Source organism: Hyperoodon ampullatus, assembly GCF_949752795.1.
Source record: "Hyperoodon ampullatus genome assembly, chromosome: 1".
Taxonomy (NCBI): Eukaryota; Metazoa; Chordata; class Mammalia; order Artiodactyla; family Ziphiidae; genus Hyperoodon; species Hyperoodon ampullatus.
In genome coordinates this window covers 174,641,603-174,663,826 of record NC_136914.1, presented here as the reverse complement: position 1 = coordinate 174,663,826, position 22,224 = coordinate 174,641,603, and the positions used below count along the sequence as shown (strand labels likewise).

Genomic DNA, 22,224 nt, shown 5'->3' with positions numbered 1-22,224 from the left:
GTCTCAGGGTGATGGTTGCCTTGTAGAATGAGTTTGGGAGTGTTCCTTCCTCTGCAGTTTTTGGAAGAGAAAGATGGGTGTTAGCTCTTCTCTAAATGTTTGATAGAATTCACCTGTGAAGCCATCTGGTCCTGGAATTTTGTTTGTTGGAAGATTTTTCATCACAGTTTCAATTCCATGACTTGTGATTGGTCATTTCATATTTTCTATTTCTTCCTGGCTCAGTCTTGGAAGGTTATACCTTTCTAAGACTTTGCTCATTTCTTCCAGGTTTTCCATTTTATTGGCATAGAGTTGCTTGTAGTAGTCTCTTTGGATGCTTTGTATTTTTTGTGGTGTCCGTTGTAATTTCCTTTTCATTTCTAAAATTATTGATTTGAGTCCTCTCCCTCTTTTTCTTGATGAGTCTGGCTAAAGGTTTATCAATTTTGTTTATCTTCTCAAAGAACAAGCTTTTAGTTTTATTGATCTTTGCTATTGTTTTCTGTGTTTCTATTTCATTTTTTTCTGCTCTGATCTCTATGATTTCCTTCCTTCTACTTATTTTGGGTTTTGTTTGTTCTTCTTTCTCTAGTTCCCTTAGGTGTAAGGTTAGATTGTTTATTTGGGATTTTTCTTGTTTCTTGAGGTAGGATTGTATTGCTATAAACTTCCTTTATAGAACTGCTTTTGCTGCATCCCATAGGTTTTGGATCATCGTGTTTTCATTGTCATTTGTCTCTAGGTATTTTCTGATTTCCTCTTTGATTTCTTCAGGGATCTCTTGGTTATTTAGTATCATATTGTTAAGCCTCCATGCGTTTGTGCTGTTTACATTTTTGCCCTGTAATTGATTTCTAATCTCATAGCTTTGTGGTTGGAAAAGATGCTTGATATGATTTCAATTTTCTTAAATTTACTGAGGCTTGATTTGTGACCCCAGATGTGATCTATCCTGGAGAATGTTTCATGCACACTTGAGAAGAAAGTGTAATCTGCTGTTTTCAGATGGAATGTCCTATAAATATCAATTAAATCTATCTGGTCTATTGTGTCATTTAAGGCTTGTACTTCCTTATTCATTTTCTGTCTGGATGATCTGTTCATTGGTGTAACTAAGCTGTTAAAGTCCCCCACTATTATTGTGTTACTGTTGATTTCCTTTTTTATAGCTGTTAGCATTTGCCTTATGTATTGAAGTGCACCTATGTTGGGTACATATATATTCATAATTTTTATATCTTCTTCTTGGTTATTATGTAGTGTCCTTCCTTGTCTCTTGTAACATTTTTATTTTAAAGTCTATTTTATTTGTTATGAGTATTGCTACTCCAGCTTTCTTTTGATTTCCATTTGCATGGAATATCTTTTTCCATCACCTCATTTTCAGTCTGTATGTGTCGTTGGTCTGAAGTTGGTCTCTTGTACACAGCATATATATGGGTCTTGTTTTGTATCCATTCAGTGAGCCTGTGTCTTTTGCTTGAAGCATTTAATCCATTCATATATAAGGTAATTATTGATATGTATGCTCCTATTACCATTTTTTTAATTGTTTTGGGTTTGTTTTTGTAGTTCCTTTTCTTCTTTTGTGTTTTCCATTTAGAGAAGTTCCTTTAGCATTTGTTGTAGAGCTGGTTTGGTGGTACTGAATTCTCTTAGCTTTTGCTTGTCTGTAAAGCTTTTGATTTCTCCATTGAATCTGAATGAGATTCTTGTCGGGTAATCTGGGTTGTATGTTCTTCCCTTTCATCACTTTAAGTATATCATGCCACTCCCTTCTGGCTTGTAGAGTTTCTGCTGAGAACCTTATGGGAGTTCCCTTGTATGTTATTGGTCATTTTTCCCTTGTTGCTTTTAATAATTTTTCTTTGTCTTCAATTTTTGTCAGTTTGATTACTCTCTGTCTCAGCGTGTTTCTCCTTGGGTTTATCCTGCCTGGGACTCTCTGCACTTCCTGGACTTGGGTGGCTGTTTCCTTTCCCATGCTAGGGAAGTTTTCAACTATAATCTCTTCAAATATTTTCTCGGGTCCTTTCTCTCTCTTGTCTCCTTATGGGACCCCTATAATGCGAATGTTGTTGCATTCAATGTTGTCCCAGAGGTCTCTTAGGCTGTCTTCATTTCTTTTCATTCTTTTTTCTTTATTTTGTTCTGCAGCAGTGAATTCCACCATTCTGTCTTCCAGGTCACTTATCCGTTCTTCTGACTCAGTTATTCTGCTATTGATTCCTTCTAGTGTATTTTTCATTTCAGTCATTGTATTGTTCATCTCTGTTTGCTTGTTCTTTAATTCTTCTTGGTGTCTGTTCTTTAATTCTTCTAGGTCTTTGTTAAACATTTCTTGCATCTTCTCGATCTTTGCCTCCATTCTTTTCCGAGGTCCTGGATCATCTTCACTATCATCATTCTGAATTCTTTTTCTGGAAGGTTGCCTGTCTCCACTTCATTTAATTGTTTTTCAGGGGTTTTATGCTGTTCCTTCATCGTGTACATAGTCCTCTGCCTTTTCATTTTGTCTGTCTTTCTGTGAATATGGTCTTCGTTCCACCAGCTGCAGGATTGTAGTTCTTCTTACTTCTGCTGTCTGTCCTCTGGTGGATGAGGCTATCTAAGAGGCTTGTGCAAGGGTCCTGATGGGAGGGACTGGTCGTGGGTAGAGCTGGGTGTTGCTCTGGTGGGCAGAGCTCAGTAAAACTTTAATCCACTTGTCTGCTAATGGATGGGTCTGTGTTCCCTCTCTGTTGGTTGTTTAGCCTGAGGTGACCCAGCACTGGAGGCTGCAGGCTCTTTCGTGGGAATAATGGCAGCTTCTGGGAGGGCTCATGCCATGGAGTACTTCCCAGATCTCCTGCTGCCAGTGTCCTTGTCCCCACAGTGGGCCACAGCCACCCCTGCCTCTGCAGGAGACCCTCCAACAGTAGCAGGTATGTCTGGTTCAGTTTCCCATGGGGTCACTGCTCCTTCCCCTGGGTCGTGATGCACACACTGCTTTGTGTGTGCCCTCCAAGAATGGAGTCTCTGTTTCCCAGTCCTGTCAAAGTCCTGCAATCAAATCCTGCTAGCCTTCAAGGTCTGACTCTCTGGGAATTCCTCCTCCCATTGCCAGACCCCCAGGTTGGGAAGCCTTATGTGGGGCTCACAACTTTCACTCCAGTGGGTGGACTTCTGTGGTATAATTGTCCTCCAGTTTGTGAGTCACCCACCCAGTGGTTATGGGATTTGATTTTATTGTGATTGCGCCCTTCCTACCATCTCATTGCAGCTTCTCCTTTGTCTTTAGATGTGGGGTATCTTTTCTAGTGAGTTCCAGTGTCTTCCTATAGATGATTGTTAAGCAGGTAGTTGTGATTCCGGTGCTCTTGCAGGAGGGAGTGAGCACATGACCTTCTACTCCACTATCTTTAACCAATTTGCTACTATGTTTTTTCCCCTCTGATAATGAGTTCCTTATTAGTCAGTGGGTATCCAATTTTTCCTTTTTTAGCAACAGAGTTTTCTTTTCAAATGAAAATTTTCATGGATTTCTAATATATACAGCCAACGAAAACTGATGTGCCCCGGAGCCCTAATTTCTCACTTTCTCTCAATACAATCTAACAGAGTCCCCAGAGATATCTCCACAGAACCCAAGGCTCCACAGCACACAGTCTGAATACTACTGCTGTAATGAATGGTGAATCCCTTTGCCAGGAACTATGTGCCAGTTTTCAAGCTTTCTGTCAACATCTATGGTCAGAACATTTGTATTCTCCCTTTCCCTCCTGGTTCTGGCTTACTAGCTTGTATTTCTTTTCATCAGGAACCTGAATATATAATAAAATGGCCCATCTTTGATAACTGACAAAAATTAATACCTCTCAACAAGTTAAACTGGCATTTAACTGTCCTCCCTACCATTATTCTGAATAAGAGAGATTTAACAGTGTTTGTGTTATTCAAAAAATATTTTTCAAAATAGAAATACAAAAAGAAGATTTTTTTTAAAGAAGCAGATCTCTCTTAAATAAAAGGAAAGCAATAAATGATTAGATTGAATGCAATTACCCAAATTTATAAGAGAATCCAGCATCAGGAATATCAAGAGTTAAAACATAACTTAGACTTATTTGGGGAATCATTTCACAACATATATACAAATATTGAATTATTATATTGTACACTTGAAACTAATATAATGTTATATGTCAATTATATCTCAACAACAAAAAATTAAGTTAAAGAATAAGAAACTTCATATAAACTTTCCTCAACTACTGGCCAATACAAATATTCAACATGACATTTCTGGAATGTATTGGTACAAAAAAACAGTGAAGAGATTTTAACTTCAATTTAATGAACATTCTTAAGTTTTAACATTTTATGTTAACATAAATTCATTTGTTCTGCCAAGGAGCTCTGATTCCATAATTACAAAAATGTCACATTTTCTTAAAGAAGGCTCCTCAGTAAAAATTTACCATTTTTTTGGTCAATGGTCAATTGATTGCAGTTGACGATTCTAATATACCAAAGTTCAAAATCATGGTTCTCAGAAGATTCAGCATAGCCCTATAATGTAAGTATGGTTTGTCAAACATGAAACATGTTTGCAATAGCCAAACAAATATAAGTTTTTTGTTCCTAGAGAAACAGTGATAGCATTACCATTGAGTTGTTTGTTTTAATATATGTCTATATAAGGAGAAAAAAAAGTCACTTTGGGGTGAAATTACACACAGTAGTAGTAATAGGTAGCTTACCTTATCAACTGATCTATGGTTACCTAGTGTGTTTAGTGTGAGACAGCACAGGGTTAGAGTGCTAACTGTTGCTTTCTGGCTAGTCACCCAGGCTCCCTGTCTTCACCTGGCATGCACCCAGACATTGCCAAGGAAGACCCCATATTTTGACAGGAGTATTCCTCACAAATCCTGGCTTCATACCAGGACCAACAGTCGCCTGATCTTGGAAAGCAAAATTAACTCTTCACCAGCTACCTGTCCTTGCTCCCTATTTAAAGGAAACCTTCAGCCTCCTTCTGCAGCCATCACTGTATTCCCTAAGTACTGGGAATGTCAGCTTGGACGTGAAGGATATTATGGAAGAGAAGACTGTTGGTTGGAAGGGGGATTTCAGGGAAAGACAGAGTTAAAGAAGGCAGCATGAGGCCAGACAGAGAAGGACGGATGAATACTATGTCTTACGGTGATCAATTAAACCTCCAAAATCAATCTGCTTGCCTGAAAATCCACCTTACTAGCTGAGATCACAAAGAAACTATACATTGATACATTTTTAAAGACTATTTCTAACACAAGTCAGTTGTTAAGCCATCTTTTAAAGAAGCATGTGACATTATGTGGGGGACCAGCCAAATGGGAGAAATGTGGATAATTCAAAGAACCACAAAAATGATTAAATGCACAGCGAAGTTTTCATCTAGAAGGTTATGTAGATTAAAAAGCCCGGTGAAGATGTCTAAAACATGATTGGATAAAAGTAAAGGTTGATGAAACACCAAGACAGATTGGTTACTAATGTTGGTTGAGATGTCCATCTCTAGAAATCCATAGGAAAAGAATGGACAAGGCTCAGGGCTGGAAGATTTAGTTACTCATCTGCACAAAATCAGACTGGATGACCAGTATTATGACCTTGGGATCAAAAAAGGGCCTTGTGTAGACTCAGACTATTGTTTGAGAATATTTAATGGTTAATTCTAGAATTTCCACCAGGCAATAAAGTCAACACGTTGACTCTGAGAATGGATATAAGGCTGGTGTGAAGTGAACCCACACAGCAAATGCCCAGTTGATCCACAGGGCAGAGTTTGGGTTCCAGCAATACACAATAAACTCTTTATTAGTCAGATAGTCAGGAAATAGAGTGCTCCAGCTAATCAAATATTTTCTGTTAATTGTTACCACATGCAGAAGGATTACAAATTTTTAAAGAATGAGAATATTAAAATACACTTAACACTGAAACTAAACTGATTATAATTTAATCTTTCTCTAATTATTCAGAATGCATTTCAGGGTCATCAAGAGAAATATAAATTATCAGTGCTTGATGACTGTTCAGGAAGTCACAGTTTTTCTAAAATCCTGGATAATAGATGCTGGGTAACAAAGAATTCACTGCATTCGTTATCATTTGGGAGACTTATGTGCCAAGCATTTTTCTAGGATATGAAGTATATCATTAATCCCCACCAAAAATAACATTTCACAGATGATGAACTGAGACTCATAAAGTTAGGATAACTTGTCCAAGGTTACAAAACAAGACAAGGTGTCAGAGACAGATTTTGAGAGCAGAACTGTGTCTTTATGGAATATGTTCTTTCACTATGTCAAACAAGCAAATTCTTGTTATGTAAAAGTAGTCATAAAATTTTCTGCCTGTCTGTATAAAACAAGCACAGTCAGTGGGTCATACCCTTTGTTTTTCCAGACACACTGAAGAATTTTTCTCAGCCACTCTTGAGACTGCTACCATGTATTCATGAGGGCAGCAAACTCTGGGCATGAAATATTTTTGTAAGTTTTTTTTTTTTTAATAAAAGGTCAACTGCTCATTCAAAGCATGAAGAATATAGCCTGAACATCTTCGGAAGAAAATATTTTAAGAGACTAAATTAGCACAGCCTCAGCCACATAACAAAATGATTTACCAATAAATGTATATACTTAATATACATTCATTTACTCATATTTTATTCAGTGATCTAATTTTTGTGTTAATACACTTATCTTTAGCTATAAAATATATTGGGTTGGCCAAAAAGTTTGTTAGGGTTTTTCCATAACATCTTACAAAAAAACACGAACGAGCTTTTTGGCCAACCCAATATTTGAATTGCCTCACAAAAGAACATGGTCATTTAAAAGTATTTAAGACTTTAGGCTGGATTTACATCTATAAAAGAAATGAATTCAACTTGTTAAGGGAGAAAACAGTTATTTCATAAACAGGTGTGGTACATTCCTTCTCCCATCATCTACTTTTTAGTCCCAAACTCATTCACAATTTCACCTGAGACATTTATGGCTTCTTGTTCACCCGTATTCACAAGCGCCAATTAACATTCTTCAAGGCTCAAATGCCTTTTCTTCCTCCACACATAATGGTTTCACTTATCTCAAAAGCAGACAGTGATTCCTATAATGGAATATCACAAACAAGGGGGGAAAGTGGATAAACTTTAGAAGGGCATGGAATAATCTCCGGCCATGATACTGTTTCATTAGCTAATCTCATTCACACCAAGGGGACGTTGCACTTCTGAGATGACCCTCATCAAAGAGACTGGCCTTCTTGCTGAATGTAGCATTTCCAGATAAACCTTAAGAAGTCTTAAAAGGAACTATTTTCATCTCTAGCACCATGCTGATATTTTCATTGTATTGAAGAAAATGCTACCTAAACAGTAACTTGGGGTCAAAGGAACCCTGATTGGAGTTATCTCTCTGCTCAAAAATTCAGAATAAAAAAAACAGACTTCCCATATATGAATTCTCTCTCCAGAATTATGGCGGGAAGGTAATTCTGAAATCTGATCCTCCCTTCTAATTCAGGATCTTGCCCAGAGACAAAAGTTTCATGCTCAAGTTAAATTTAAAGAAAGTTAAAATTACTGCACTGCCTAACTGAATTAAATTATGCATTTATGGTGAAGCTTGAAAATCATACTTAACTGTCTTAAAACTTGATAGATTACATGGTGCTTGCCATGATCATGTTTTGAAGGTGATTTCACTGCTCATTATTGTAACTGCCATGGAGTTGTTCAATTGAGAATTTTCCTCTAATGCTTTGAATTGATTTGTTCATTCAATTTCCTCTCTGAGATTTTACACTCTCCACAGTAACTTTGTAAAACTTGAATCTGAGGTGACCCTTCTGTTTCTGAACTCCAAGGGATAACTTTCTCAGGGGAAGAAAAGTGAGGTTCATTTTCAATACAAATGAATAAAGGAGGAAACATCCAGATTGAAGGTCAAGAAAATGTTACCTGGAAACTGAATCAATATCAATAGAATCAGTTCATTGGAGAGCAAGGTCTAATTTTATGCCCAGATAAAAAAGGTGTTCACATTTCAAATTAAGTAGCTGGATAAGAAGAATGAAGAAAGTTCTTTTAAAAAGACTATTAATTATAATTCCTTAGACTTAATTTTTTTTAAATAGCCTAAGAAATTATCAAGAGTTCTAATAAAATATGATCCTAGACATACCTGCCTAGAAAGAATATCTAGAGGGTTATATAATTCTTAAACTGGAAGGATCCCAAAAGAATAGCTAGTTCAAGATTTTTATTCTTCAAATGAAGAAACTGAGGCACAGAGAGGTTAAGTGCATTTATAGAAAGAAGGTTAAAAAACTTTAGCATAGATTTCAATTGTTGTCACAACACACCCAAGTTTAATGTCAAAAGGGTATAATTAGCACTCATGCCTAATCCTGATGCATGAAGATTGTTCTCATAATAGTAAAAACAATCTACCATTTATTTAAATTCTTTTAAAAAACAAAATGGTGGTATAAATCTAATATTCATTGAAATTCTGGAGAGTAATTCAGTTTTCCTACTAAGGTAGGTTCAATCTCCTAGTCACTCATTAAACATTTACTTAACACTTACTGAATGCTAAGTATGGAACTAAAAACCCCAAAACTGTATTCTGGTTAGAATTTTGTCTGTAAAAAAGTGCTGCATAAAATCTTACTACACACTGCTCTTGCCTGTGAATGCTTATACCTTTTAATAACTTCCATTTTCTCCTAAAAATGTTTTTTCCCTTCCTTTCAAGGATTATAATGGGCATTGTCTTCAAAAACCAAAGTGTTTCCCAAGTTCCATCTATTCAGTTGGCTTATTCAACAAGTATTCAATTGTGACAGGGCTGCAGTTGTACGAGGGTCTCATGAATCAGTTTATGGCACCAATGTTTAATGTATTATTCATAATATTGTTGATTTTCTTGTATACAGTGTCAGGCTCAATATTGAAAAAACAATATAGGGTGTAGTTAACCAGGAATTTACTCAATGACAAGCTTGGGAAAGCTGGCAGAAACAATATTTATGTCACTGTAGAGCAATTGTCCAGCATAAGTAATATCAAAGTTATAAATAGGTAAGATAAGACCACAGAGGGGAATGCCATAGAACTGGTGAGATTAACACTGCTTAAGGTCTAATTAGCAACGCTGCAAATCCAGAGACTCATTTGCTTAGTGCACCCAGAGCTAATCTCCACTGATGAACTCACAAGACTTTGATTTAAAAGACATAATGTCAATGTAATAATTTATAGTGGGGAATATCCTTTTCCAAGATTTGGAAAACTCCAAAAGTTTCCTGAGTAGGAATGACTAACACCTGGCCATCCACTTCTCCCTCTTCTTTCCAAGAGCCCACAGCTGTCCAACAGAATCCATCTTAACACAGTTATCCAGGCAATCCCTGCCAATCACACTAAGAGAAATTCTACTAGCCTTGCTCCAAAGCAGGTTCTTAGATAACTAAGAGGCCAGGTGGTAATCAGTTTATTTTGGAGATCAGAAAATAAGAGCTTATGTAGACAGTCAATTGAGGACAACTTCACCTGGGGAAAACCTGAGATGTTCACCTTCTCTCAATTCCAATAGCCCTCTCAACACCTGAATATTCCAGTATTGCTCTCTCCCCAGACAGGTGAAAAAAGTCATCAACTCTTCAAACTCCTGTTTCCATTTCCTTTGGATATATACCCAGAAGTGGATTTTGCTGTATCATATAGTAGTTCTATTTTTAATTTTTTCAGGAACCTCCATACTGTTTTCCATGGTGGCTGAATCAATTTACATTCCTACCAACAGTGTACAAGAGTTATTTTATCCCCACATCCTCGCCAATAATTATCTCTAGTCTTCTTGATGATAGTCAAGAGATATATGAACTCCTATGTTTATTGCAGCATTATTGACAATAACCAAGATATGGAAACAACCTAAGTGTCCATCAACAAATGATCAACAGATCTACAGATGAATGTATAATAATGAAGTTTTGATATATACATACATACACACACACACACACACACACACACACACACACACACAAACACCCAGCGGTCTATTATTCTGCCACGAGAAGAAGGAAAAGTAATCCTGCCATTTGCAACATGGCTGGAACTTGAGGGCATTATGCAAAGTGAAAAGTCAGACAGAAAAATACAAATATTGTATAAAATCACTTATATGTGGAATCTAAAAAAGCCAAACTTGTAAAAACAGAGAGTATAATGGTAGTTACCAGAGGCTGGGGGTGGAGGGAGATGTTGTTTAAGGGTACAAACTATGAACTAATAGATAAATAGGTAAGTTCTGGAGAGCTAATGCACAGTATAGTGATTATAGTCAGCAATACTGTATTATAAACTGCAAAGTTGCTAAGAGACTAGATCTTAATTGTTCCTACTGCCAAAAAAAAAAGGAAATAATAACTCTGTAACATATTAGAGGTTTTAGTTAACACTAAGGTGGTGATATTATAATATATATCATAATATATAAGTGTATCAAATCAACATGTTGTATACCTTAAACTTATACAGTGTTATATCTCAATTATACTTCATTTTAAAAAGCATTATCAAATCCTTATTTTTGCCCCTTTTTCAAGATTCTATTGAGTCTACTCCTTATACTGGAAAAATAGATTTTCTTCAGATAAATTATACTTTGATTATTTTACAGGTCTGTTTTACAGTTATAAAAATACAACTGCACTTCTGTTTGCTGCTACATCAACACAAAAACTACTGGACAGATTGTTCTAAAAATGGAGGATGAGTTTGGAATCATCTAAATAAATTTTTTAAAGGCTGTATAGTAGTATTAAAATTCACTGGGTCTGATGTGGTGGAGAACCTTAAGTAATTATCCCCTCAAAACAGTTGGAACTGAATTAAAAGGAAGCCCAAGGGAATGTCCATCTGTGGGGGCAGAGCATATGTATTAGAATGCTATGGAAATAGAAGATAAAGAATGGTTTCTAATCAGGAAGTACAAGGGCAGATGTGTGATTGAGCTGCTTCTCAAATGGGCAACTCCATGAAACCTATTCCCAGGAAGCAGATGCAACAGGTTCTATGTTTCTAAGAGGGTGTGCCTGTTAAATGGTGTATGTTCCTGATCACATCAGTATGGGCCTCACCTGGATAAGTCTGGTGAAGTATTTCAGCAACAGCAGTGTCTGTGTGTGTGTGTGTGTGTGTGTGTGTGTTTGTGTTTGTGTGTGTTTGATTCTGAGCTTTGCCAAGCACCACACCAGTCACTTGGTCATAGAACTCGTTCTCTCAAACCCCTAATGTGATCCCACTGTCATAGCCCTTCAGAAACGTGCAGGAAAATGAAAACCATAGAATATGAGAATTGTAAATGTTGACAGGATCTGGATAATGGGCACCAAACACTTCCCTTTGCAGTGGAGAACACTAAGGTCCAGATTATGTATTTTTGGCCAGAGTGATGATATCCTTAAAGGTGTAAAGTAACTATATCAAATATGAGAATAATATCTAACATTTTAAGGTGCTCAGGACATATATATACATAAATTATTTTATTTTCACAACTGACTTTGGGTTAGGCAGGATGGCAATTAGCATCTGTCCCATTTAACAGGTGAGGAGGTTGACATTCAGAGAGTCCTAATGAGAACTTCCCCAAGGGCACACCACCAGAGCCCAGGACTTAGTCTTCACTCTTCAGACCCTTCAGACTTTCTACTCTGCCACCCTTCATATGGGAGAATGGAAGACAAAGGTAAGTATGCTACTGAACTTTGGGGAGAAGTAGGGGAGAAGCAATAGGGGAAGGTCATCTGGCATATCTCTGCTTAAGGTTTACTCTGTAATCTTTGGCTGTCTGAGTTTATGTGTGGTCTGAATATGTAGGTTGGTGGGATACAGATATATTGGAAATTGTTTTCTTCATGACTTTTCAAATGCTACAAGTCTGTACACTAGCACACACAAACAATTCTTGTGCACGGCCTTTGAATTTCATTCTTCCTTCTCTATTCCGATCTTGACTCCTCTTCGCTAGCTCCATCCAGTCCAGCCAGGAGCAACAGTATTAAGTTCATCCGACATTCCACCCCACACGTCCCCAAAGCTGTGAGTTCTCCGTGAGCTATGAGATGAACTGCTCCATAGGCCTACGTTGACAAAGGTTTACTTTGAGAAGCAATAAAACAATAGACATGGAGTGATACTCTATATTCAGGTAACTGAGTCTCTATTCTGAGCTTGCAATGGGTTTTTAATAGGTTCATTTTTCCAAAAGGTCAATGTGTCAAACTTTGAGATCTTTCCCTAATTCTTAGGATTTTTTAAATGCACATTTAGAAAAACACAGGTGCTTAACACATTTTGTCCAGTTAAATGGGCCTCTGTGGTCTGAAACTGACATAGGCAGGTGGCTGCCAGGTCTGCACCACTTTCAGAAATGGATGTATTTCTCCTTTCCTGGTTCTCCATGGGAAGTGAGGGAGGGAGAATGCTGACAGACAACAGCAGGGTGATTCTGCGCTCAGCATCCTGTCTTGGTGGTATACGCAAGCTGCAAGATTTATAACCTTCTTGTTACAATGCATCAGCTTCAACACTTTCAGTGAAGTCTTCAATAAATTTGATGACATCTTGCTGAGGAGTTTTGTCATTAAAAGCCTAAAGCTGGTCATTAACAAATCTTCTCTGCAATCATCTACTACTGTGCTAACTCAGGCATGGATCTCACTGGAAAGTTGGGCTGGCTCAGAAACTTTCCAGAAGGCTGCATTTTTTTTTTCCTGTGTGGGGTATATTTCTTTAGGGAAAGAAAATACAGTTCCCAATCATTACATCATTTATTTCTCATTTTCCATTGACTAACTCTTCCCCGATAGAAACAACCAAATTCAACAAACGTGTAGAAAGCTACTACATGACAGAAACGGTGCTCTGGGCTGAAGATATAATTATAAAAAAGAAACAGCTCCAACTCTCAGAGGGCTCAGAGATGCCCCCCAAAGCTAACCATCATTATGGAATCTTTCTTATACCAGACTCTGTATGTAGGCTTTATATGCATTATCTTGTTCATTTTTCACCATGTTTTAGAAGACAGATGTTCTTATTATCCCCATTTTGAAAATTAGATGGCTGAAGTATTGTTTGCTTAAGACTTTTCTCCATATTATTGAACTTGTAAGTGGAAGAACTAAATTTCAAACCCATGTCTTGCCTGACTTCAAGCTAGTTGATCTACTCCAAACAGGACTGGGCCAGGAGGAAGGTAAAGACCATGACATTCCAGTTGAGGAAAGATTGGGAACCAAGCCAAGAACAGGCATATATTCAGTAGGTGTGAGGAGCAGGTTGAACCCAACTGGAATCCCCTTTTAGGAGAGTTTAGGTCATGGGTCAAGTATCGCCCATTGAGAATAACTTCCCCTGATTTCTCACACTTTCTCACCTGCTCAACAACATTCAGATTATTGAGGTATCCCTTTGTGTGTGATTACATACGAACTTAAACTTGCCTGCTGGCTCCAGAGCAGCAAGGACTGGTGTAAATTTTATGAATATAATAAAGATTCCTATCATGTGAGAAAAGCCTAACTCTTTGACGATTACTGCTCCCTGAGCTTTTCCCAAATTCCTGTGGCAGAACAATTCCAGGTACCCAGTTGATTGACAGTTGTTTCTGCTGCAATGATTTGATTTTTCACATAACCTGGCAACCTCTCCAAAGGAATAACGAATGGAGGGAGGTCCTGGCTGCTTTGTCCTCCACAGGGTTCAATCATAAATAGCCAAAGAGCCAATGTTACAACACCCATTCAGAGGTTTCGCAAAAAGAATGATGGAGAAAATTGCAGACATGGGGGAATGTGCTGCCATAACTTAGAGACTTGAGGGAGAATGGAATTTTTTTAATGTCTTGGTATTCTATTTCTTAAATAATAAGGAAAATAACTTAGGGTGATAAATATGTTCTTAAAAATGCACATTTTGTAATAATAATAATTATACCATTTGTTGAGGGCCTACCATGTGCCAGACAATTGCTTGGGGTGTTTAACACAATAGCTTATTAAACAAAATCTTTTCAACAACTCTGCCAGGGAAAGTGTTATCCCATTTTTATTGCTGAACAAACTGAGAGTTTGGTAGCTTGAACCTTTTGCCCGTCCTTGAATAACTGGAACTGGAATGCAAGCCTAGTTCTATGTTATTTACAGTGTTTTTGTCTCCACTGTGTTGCTTTTCTCTCATCTATATCTGCATTAATTAAAACACAATCTCTTTAAAGGCATTTAAATAATGCAATGATTAAAAAGGTGTTAGCTGATTTTTTTTTCTTGAAATGACATTTTTCCTCTTTTTTTTTTTTTCTTTCCCCAAAGGAAAAAGAAACATTAGCTTTCTTTTTACTGCTCAATTAACTGTTGTGGGATTTTACCTGAAGAGATTAGTAAGACCTCCAGGCAGACACTGCCATTGATCCAACTATGGTGTCATTATGTGCCTGTCCGATGTGTGATGTTGGAGGGAGGGCTTTTTTCATGGGAATCACAAAGCCATAGTCCATCTATGGACTCCCTGGGTTCTGGAGGGCTCCCACCTGCAGCGCTTCCCACAAATGTCTTCCTCAGTCTGTTATTATTTTTAATTGCGCACAAGGTGCTTCTTACTAGTAAGGTTCTCACCAACCAAGATCATTGGCGCTACCTTGGGCAGTCTCAGGACATCGATCAGTAACTTCAGCTCTGTGCCTCTGACAACAGGCAGGATACAGGGTGTCTGAGTTTTGTCCAAGGTCGTAGGACCTGTCGGCTGTTGCAGAAGCAGCATGAAGCACTTTCAAAGAATCTGTGCAAGCCCAGGGCACCAAAGGTGAGGAAAAGTTTGGAGAAGTGTGGTGGGACAAGCAAGCACTCTGAGTCAGAAAGCCCAATACCAACAGTAGTAGTAATAATAATAATAATATACACATTCTGCCTTGTTCTAGTAAATACTACTTAGTAACTTTGTGATCTTGAGCAAATGACTTAGCTTCTTTGAAACTCAGTTTGCTCATCTGTAAATTAGGAGCAATAACCTCATCTCACTGTTTTGAAAATAAAATGAGATGATGGCATCAATTAAGACTTTCTTTGTTCCAAGTGATAGAAATCCAGTCAGAAGCAGATGAAGCAGAAAGAGCACTTAGTTGTAAGTAAAAGTAATGTTTCTCAAGAACATGCATGCAACTGGCTCTGAAGAAAAACTGGAATTAGAGGTGCAAGTGCCCTCCTGAATCTCTCCACGTTTCTTGTCTCCATTTCCCTTGGGGCACCTACAGCTCACCTTCTCACTACCCCTAAGCTTTATATGGCAAGGCATAGCCACCAATGGCCTGCCAAGGTCAATCCAAGCTATGAGACAAACAAACTGATTGGTCCAAGTTTTAAATCCTAGGGAAGAACTGGGATTGGCCCAGCTCATGTCATGTGCCTATATCTAGACCAATCAATTATCTATTGACAAACAGAAGTATTTTATTCTACTTACATGGCCCTCGGTATGGTAAGTCTAAGGATGGGGGGAGGTGGGTATTTCATAGAAAAAAACGGATTCGTTACTAGAAAAGAAAGTTTCACTGCAGATGAAAAAACTGTTGTCCACTACAACAACATATGGAAAATAGCTATCACTATACCCAGTCCAGAAAATACACTTAATATAGGGTTTTTGGTCAATGTGTACATTTCTTCACATTTTGGAAGGCTATATATTTTTAAAAAATCAAAATAAATACAATATTGTGTGTTAATTACAATGAATATAAATTATCTAATGTTAAGAATCAGAAGAGATTGAAGATGCTGTGAAAAATTAATGGTTTAAGTATGTGATACTTTTTACATCAATTCAAAAGTACAATAGAAATTCAACAAGTTCAAAACTAGGATTTTGTTCCTAACCCTATTCTTCTCTCCGGTCGCTCACAAACCAAACCTTCTCACATTTTCTACTCTTGCCTTCAGTAACTTTTCTATCTTTAACTTATCTTAGTTTGAGGGTCTTAAAGATCTAAGGGACTGTATAAAGCACTTGAAACAATTTCAGAGAGCAATGAAATGTCCTTATGTTAGCACTAAACAGAGCACCAAGCTGGGAATGAAGAAAGCCAATTTCTATTTTTTCTCTCTTTTCCCTAACATGCACAGAACAATCTTGGACGAGTCGTTTGTGGTCCCTATGGCATCCATAAATCTTATGATGGTAACTAGCCTACTTGCCTCTTGGGGTGAAGCTGGGAACATCAGTGTATTAACTATGAATAGGGTCATTTATAGGGAGAAGTGGGGAGAATCTCAGAAACCTAGAGATTTCCTTTTCTTATCAGATGGGGAATTCCCATACAGAGGATGAATCCGTTTTGTCTGTAACACAAAAGAATGATTTTGCTTGGATCAATTTGTAGGAATCCAATTGCCCTCTGTCAATAAACTCCAGGCCCAGGTGAGGGACTGAGTCAATATATTTTAGGTTTGGGGAAGAAATCACTTTATGTCACTTTCCAGAATTCCTTCTGGCTGATTCCAATATGTTACTGATTTATTTTGGAAAGAATCATTCCAGGACCTCTCAAACAGAATGATGAGAAATAACTGTGCCTATCATGGTTAAAAAAAAGGAAATTGAAAATCTAATTTTGCATTGAATTTTGTTGCTATGATATTATTCCTTTATAGGGAGGAGAAATTAAATTTACGAAGCAACAGTGTTCCAAGTGGTAGCTAAAAGGGAGAAATTAACTGGGGTAGAAATGTGTGTTACCAGTTAAAGATTATTCCTTCACATTTGTTTTCAAATATGAAAAGAATCCCATCAGGGAAAAGGAGATACCAGAATAATAATATTGTCTTGAAACAAAATTCACAGATTCTATATGACAAAAAAAACCTGTTTCTGCTGCTTGGTAACAGTTTAAATGAAACATGTATTGATTGAAGACACATTCCCCTTTAAAGTTTATTTAACAAATACTTAATTTTGGTCCTTTAAGAATTCTGTCAATTCATTTCTTGGTAGTTAGGATATTAAAATATGCAAATAAACATGCTCTAGTTGGTCACAGCTGATCTTTTTGTAATAACTGAGGTTCTCTCCCAACAGCCACCACTCCTTCTATTCATGTCACCTTCACCCAGGAGTCACAAAATGTGGAAGACAGTCGCTTTTTACTTGCTTAAATTTCAACAGGTTGAAGCTAGACCAAAATCCTCACCTTCCTCTTTCCTAAATACTTTTTTTCTCCCCTCTCTCTTAATTACATGGCTTTACACTGATTTACATGAATTTCAGCTTTCAAAATCATTGGTCTTTGCTGAATGCAAATAGGCACATGGGAAAATTATATTAAGCTTGCACAATTGATCTTTCATCATTTCAAATGGTACCTTTGAACAGTTCCTGAAACGTCTGTCTGAAATACTCCTAGCGCTGAGCATCATCAAAAGATGTCGGGTCACCCTGGGGAAATCCATTCTCTGTGATGTAAATTACAGGGTTATTATACATATCCTGGAACAAGAAAGCAGAAGTTTTATTCCAGACAGATGTTTAAAAAAAAAAAAAAAAAAGCTCATTATATCAGGTGCATTCCCCTCTACCTTCTCTAAACTACAACCCCAAAACTAGTTTTCATCAAATTGCACTGACCCTATTAACTTCATGTTCTGCGTGCTGACCTTCTATAACTAACGATGGAAAAGAAAAACTGTCCAAGTATCCATGAAGACAGTCAAATGACTTTTGTTATAATGAGAAGACAGAAGTATCTTTCTTCCATCAGCATCTGCTGACTGTCATTTCTCCTTAACCCCTTGGTCCCTCCCAGCAGCTACAGCCTCTATCCCCCCAACACAGCAGGGATCCTAAAAACTGATAACTTAAAATTTTTAATTTCAGCTACCTGGATGCCATCCAGTGTAACAGAGACCCAAAAAGGATCCAGCTATTTCAACCCTTATTATCCCTTTTAGTAATTCCAGTTGTGACCCCAGCCTGAAAAATATGTCCAAGCTACTGTAGCCACAACTGAATTTAATTTAATTTAGCATTTAATTTAATCCTAAGTTTAATAATAGCTTTGAAGCCCTTTATCAGCTAGTTAACCCCCATCGACTTAAATCCTAATCATCTCTTCCCAGGCCAACAAATGTATATGCTATTGCCTAAATCATTCTTTGTTCGGGTTCCTATACACACAGACATATGCCCGTCTTCCCATCTTCCCATGTTTGAATACACATGGATGCAAACAAAAGGTGCATTTACCTCAATGTATTTCAGTAGTTTACGTATTCCCCATGGCACCACATAGACCCAATCCAAACTTATACAAGATGGGTATGGAAAAACTTCAACTTCCTCATCCTGGAGTAAACCCAGTTCTCCTTTCTTGTTCTCCTGGTACTTGAGTCAGCAAATCGTATAATTCTGCACAGCAAAGAAATCAGCAGTGCCTTTGATCATTTTATTCTCTTCTTCTGTAAATTCTGGAAGCCTGGACGAAGGATAACCTTGCTTTTTACTCGTGAGGGCAACCTGCGACTTGACAACTTCAGGATAATCGCCGTCAATAAATATGGGCTTAGCAAAGAAATCCAATTGGAAAGCCATGTCTCTTTTAGCTGTTTCCTGGTCAGACACTGAGTTGGGATCTGCTGGTTCCACCCAGCCAGCAAAAATTGAGAGAGACACCATACCTTTCTGCTCTTTTCAGAATAAGGATTCATAGCTGTGCCAGGATCTGGCATGAGCTTAAATCAAATTATGAGCTGCCTGATAAACTTTAGTTCCAACGTAAGGCACACCAGGAGGAAATGCACCAAACTCATATGCCAGCAGGGCAAAAATATTAGGCTCATTTATAGTGATCCACTGCTTGACTCGATCCCCAAATGTACTGAAGCAAAACTGGGCATATTTGTCGAAGGGTTCAACGATTGCCTCTGACAACCAACCTCCTTGGTCTTCCAAGGCCTGAGGCAAATCAAAGTGATAGAGGGTCACTATGGGCGTGACCCCATTTGTTAACAAATCATCAATGATCTTGTTATAATAATCAATTCCTAGGATAAAAATAAAAGAAAGCATAAGAAAAGTTATTTTTAGTACATTGACAATAAATAAGGATTGGGAGAAGATCAAGAATAATAATATCCTAAATAACTTTAAACCAAAATAAGTTTCATTACTTTCTAACTATAATCAATTAAAGGCTGGGAGGAAACATGAAGAAGTCCAAGGAAGACTGGTTGATCAGAGAGGGAAATGTGATGGGGCAACACGATTGTGGAAGATGTATGTTCTGAAAGGGATTCACTTGGGCAAGTCGGTATCACTTAACTTTGTGTTATTGGCATGCTTATTGATATTATTTTATTTGTAGGGGGGAAGGATAAATTAGGAGTTTGGGATTAACATATACACACTACTATATATAAAACAGATAACCAACAAATACCTACTGTGAAGCACAGAGAACTATACTCAATATTTTATCCTAACCTATAAGGGAAATTAATCTGAAAAAATAGATATATATGTATAACTGAATCACTTTGCTGTGTATCTAACACAACACTGTAAATCTACTTCAATTAAAAATTATAAATTTATGTGTTCATATTAAAAAAAAGAAATTATTTTATTTGCTTGTTTGTATGTAGATCAACTCCACTTGAATACAAGCCCCCTGATAATAAGGGCCTTATCTATCTAATTTATCTCTGGATCCCCCAAATCCTGGGACAATCCCAGAAATTTAGTAGAGACTCAATAAATAGTTGTTGAATGAATGAACAGATTTCAAAAGTATTCAATATAAGTAAAGAAATTGGACCCAATGGCTGCCTTAGTGCTTCTCCAGACCCATCAGTCTCACAAGTCTAGGAAGAGAGACCCACTGATCATGGACAAGGGCTCAGCATCAGTCCCAGAGTGTGGGTTACAAGGGCAGTGAGCCAGGGGCGTGGCACATTAAGGAATGCTCAGTTGGGGAGTTTGCTCTAAATTTCTGACATAGTCCATGGGAATACACAGCTACCCTTGGCTCTCAGCTGATTCTCCCAGCACTGCATGTGTGAGAGAGAGAGTTTTTGGATGTGGCAGAGTTCAGAAGAATGTTACTAAGTTGGACATGTTCTGCCTTAGAAACCAATGCCAAGAAGATGTTGGATCTAACCTAACAATGACTGTCAACTTGGAAGAGACTTTCTGAGGAAAGGCTGGTATTTGTTCTTCATGTGATTGTATGTCTAAGAGTATGGAGGGAAACTAAGCAAAGAAGAGAGAAGCTGTCCTGCTTTGAGAGGTTGTGAATATAACTATAAATTCATATGTAGAATTGTATTACATTCAAAGTTTGCACAGAAGTAGGGTCCCTTTATCTCTCTTTTTTTTAACTTATTATCTACCAATTTTAAATATAATAATTTAGACTTTTGCATGTGTATCATTCGGTCAATCATTAATTTATTCATTCCTCAAATACATATTTATAGAGAAACTACTATATGCTGGACTTACAAACGTAAGACAAACATTGTCCTTGTCCAAAGAAAACTTAAATTTTAGTCGGGACTACAGACAAATTCATAAGCAATTATCATACAATGTTATTATTAAAAATAAAGTACAGAATGTTATTTAAGCATATGATAAGGAGTCCTTATCCCAAACTGAGGGCATTTGGAAATCCATTCTGAAAGCAATGTAGCATAATGGTTTAAAAAGTGAACTATGGTGACAGGCTACCTAAGTTCTATCCCAAGGCCTTCACCCACTAGTTTGGTGACCTCAGGCAAGTTACTTTATCTCTCTGAATTATCTTTCCTTGTCTGTAAAATGTGGACAATAATAGAAACGTATTTCAATAATTGTTGTGAGAAATTAATGAGTTGATAAACTGAGTATGCTTAGAACAGTTCTTGGCATAGTTAGCTATCATCCTAATAATGATTATTATTGTCATGATTGTCATGAGTGACGTCTAAGCTGATTCTCAAAAGATGAAAATAAATGACCCACATAAGGCAAGGAGGAGTGATCCAGGAAGAGAAGAAAGGGAAACAAATGTGCAAAAGTCCAAAGGAGGAATGGAAATAAACAAAGCCCACCCAAATGTGAGCAGCTTATTTATTCCAAGCTTGCTGTAGCAAGGAGCCAGCCATTATCACTTGCATTTGGCAGATAATTAAAGGCTATCAGGGAAGCAGGAAAGCTTTATTATTTTTTTAAAAAATGGGGGGAGGATTCAGGTACTTTTGATTGAAGGTTGTGGCACAGGGAGGCTGGAGGTAGGCTAACTAGAACAAGGGCATCCCAGGCAATTGGTTTGGGAAGCATATTTGGCTTTTTCTGGTTGGTTCTAAGTTCAAAGTAGGGGACAGAGGAGCAAAAAATAGAGAAGCTGACAGTTGTTGACCACATTCTGACTATTCTAGGCCAACTGCTGCAGTGGGTGTCGTTTGGCTTCCTGAGCTTCTCTTGTGGATCAGAGTTTTATTGTCATGTATGGCCTGGCCATTGTTTGTTTGTGTATTCATTCTCTTCTGGGAACTGCAAGTTCACCATAAGGAGAGTGTATAGCTCAGCAGAAGAGCAATAAGAATAGTGAGAGGTAAGCAGGGTAAGCAGAAGCCAAATTATGCAAGGTCATGTGTTGTCTGCCTATCTGTCTGTAAGAGTGGGTAATTTTTAACAACAGCTCACTTATTTTGCAAGCATGAACATAATGTGAATCATGCATAACAACTCCATACTTGGAAGCCCCTTTTGTATGCCCTAACTCTCTGGGTGGACATAATAAGCTACCACCCCCACCCCAGCCCCACAAGATGTCCATGCAGTAACCCATAGAATATGTGAATATGTTACTTTACTTTTTATGTTACTGCAAAGGGACTTTGCAAATGTAATTCAGGTTAAGGATCTTGAGATGGGAAGATTTCTCTAGATTGTTCAAGTGGGCCCAATCTAGCTGCATGCATCCTTAGAAGTGAAAGAGGATGGCAGAAGAGTGGATCGAAGAGATGCAGCAACAGAAGAAGAGGCACAAGAGATGGCAGCATGAGAGGGACTCAACCTACTATTGTTGGCTTTGAAGATGGAAGAAGGGAGCTACCAGCCAAGAATGCAGGTAGCCTCTAGAAGCTGAAAATGAT

General features: G+C 37.6%; 1 pseudogene across 1 annotated transcript in view; it reads right to left on the bottom strand.

The window, feature by feature from the left end:
• The window catches only part of LOC307055035 (cytosolic beta-glucosidase-like), a 157,950-nt pseudogene that overhangs the window by 73,996 nt on the left and 61,730 nt on the right, over positions 1-22,224 (bottom strand). The window contains exons 3-4 of the transcript in view: positions 18,332-19,128; positions 17,452-17,575 (exon numbers count right to left, since the gene is read on the bottom strand). The product of the transcript in view is annotated as a cytosolic beta-glucosidase-like (transcript). The remainder of the gene's footprint in view (positions 1-17,451; positions 17,576-18,331; positions 19,129-22,224) is intronic.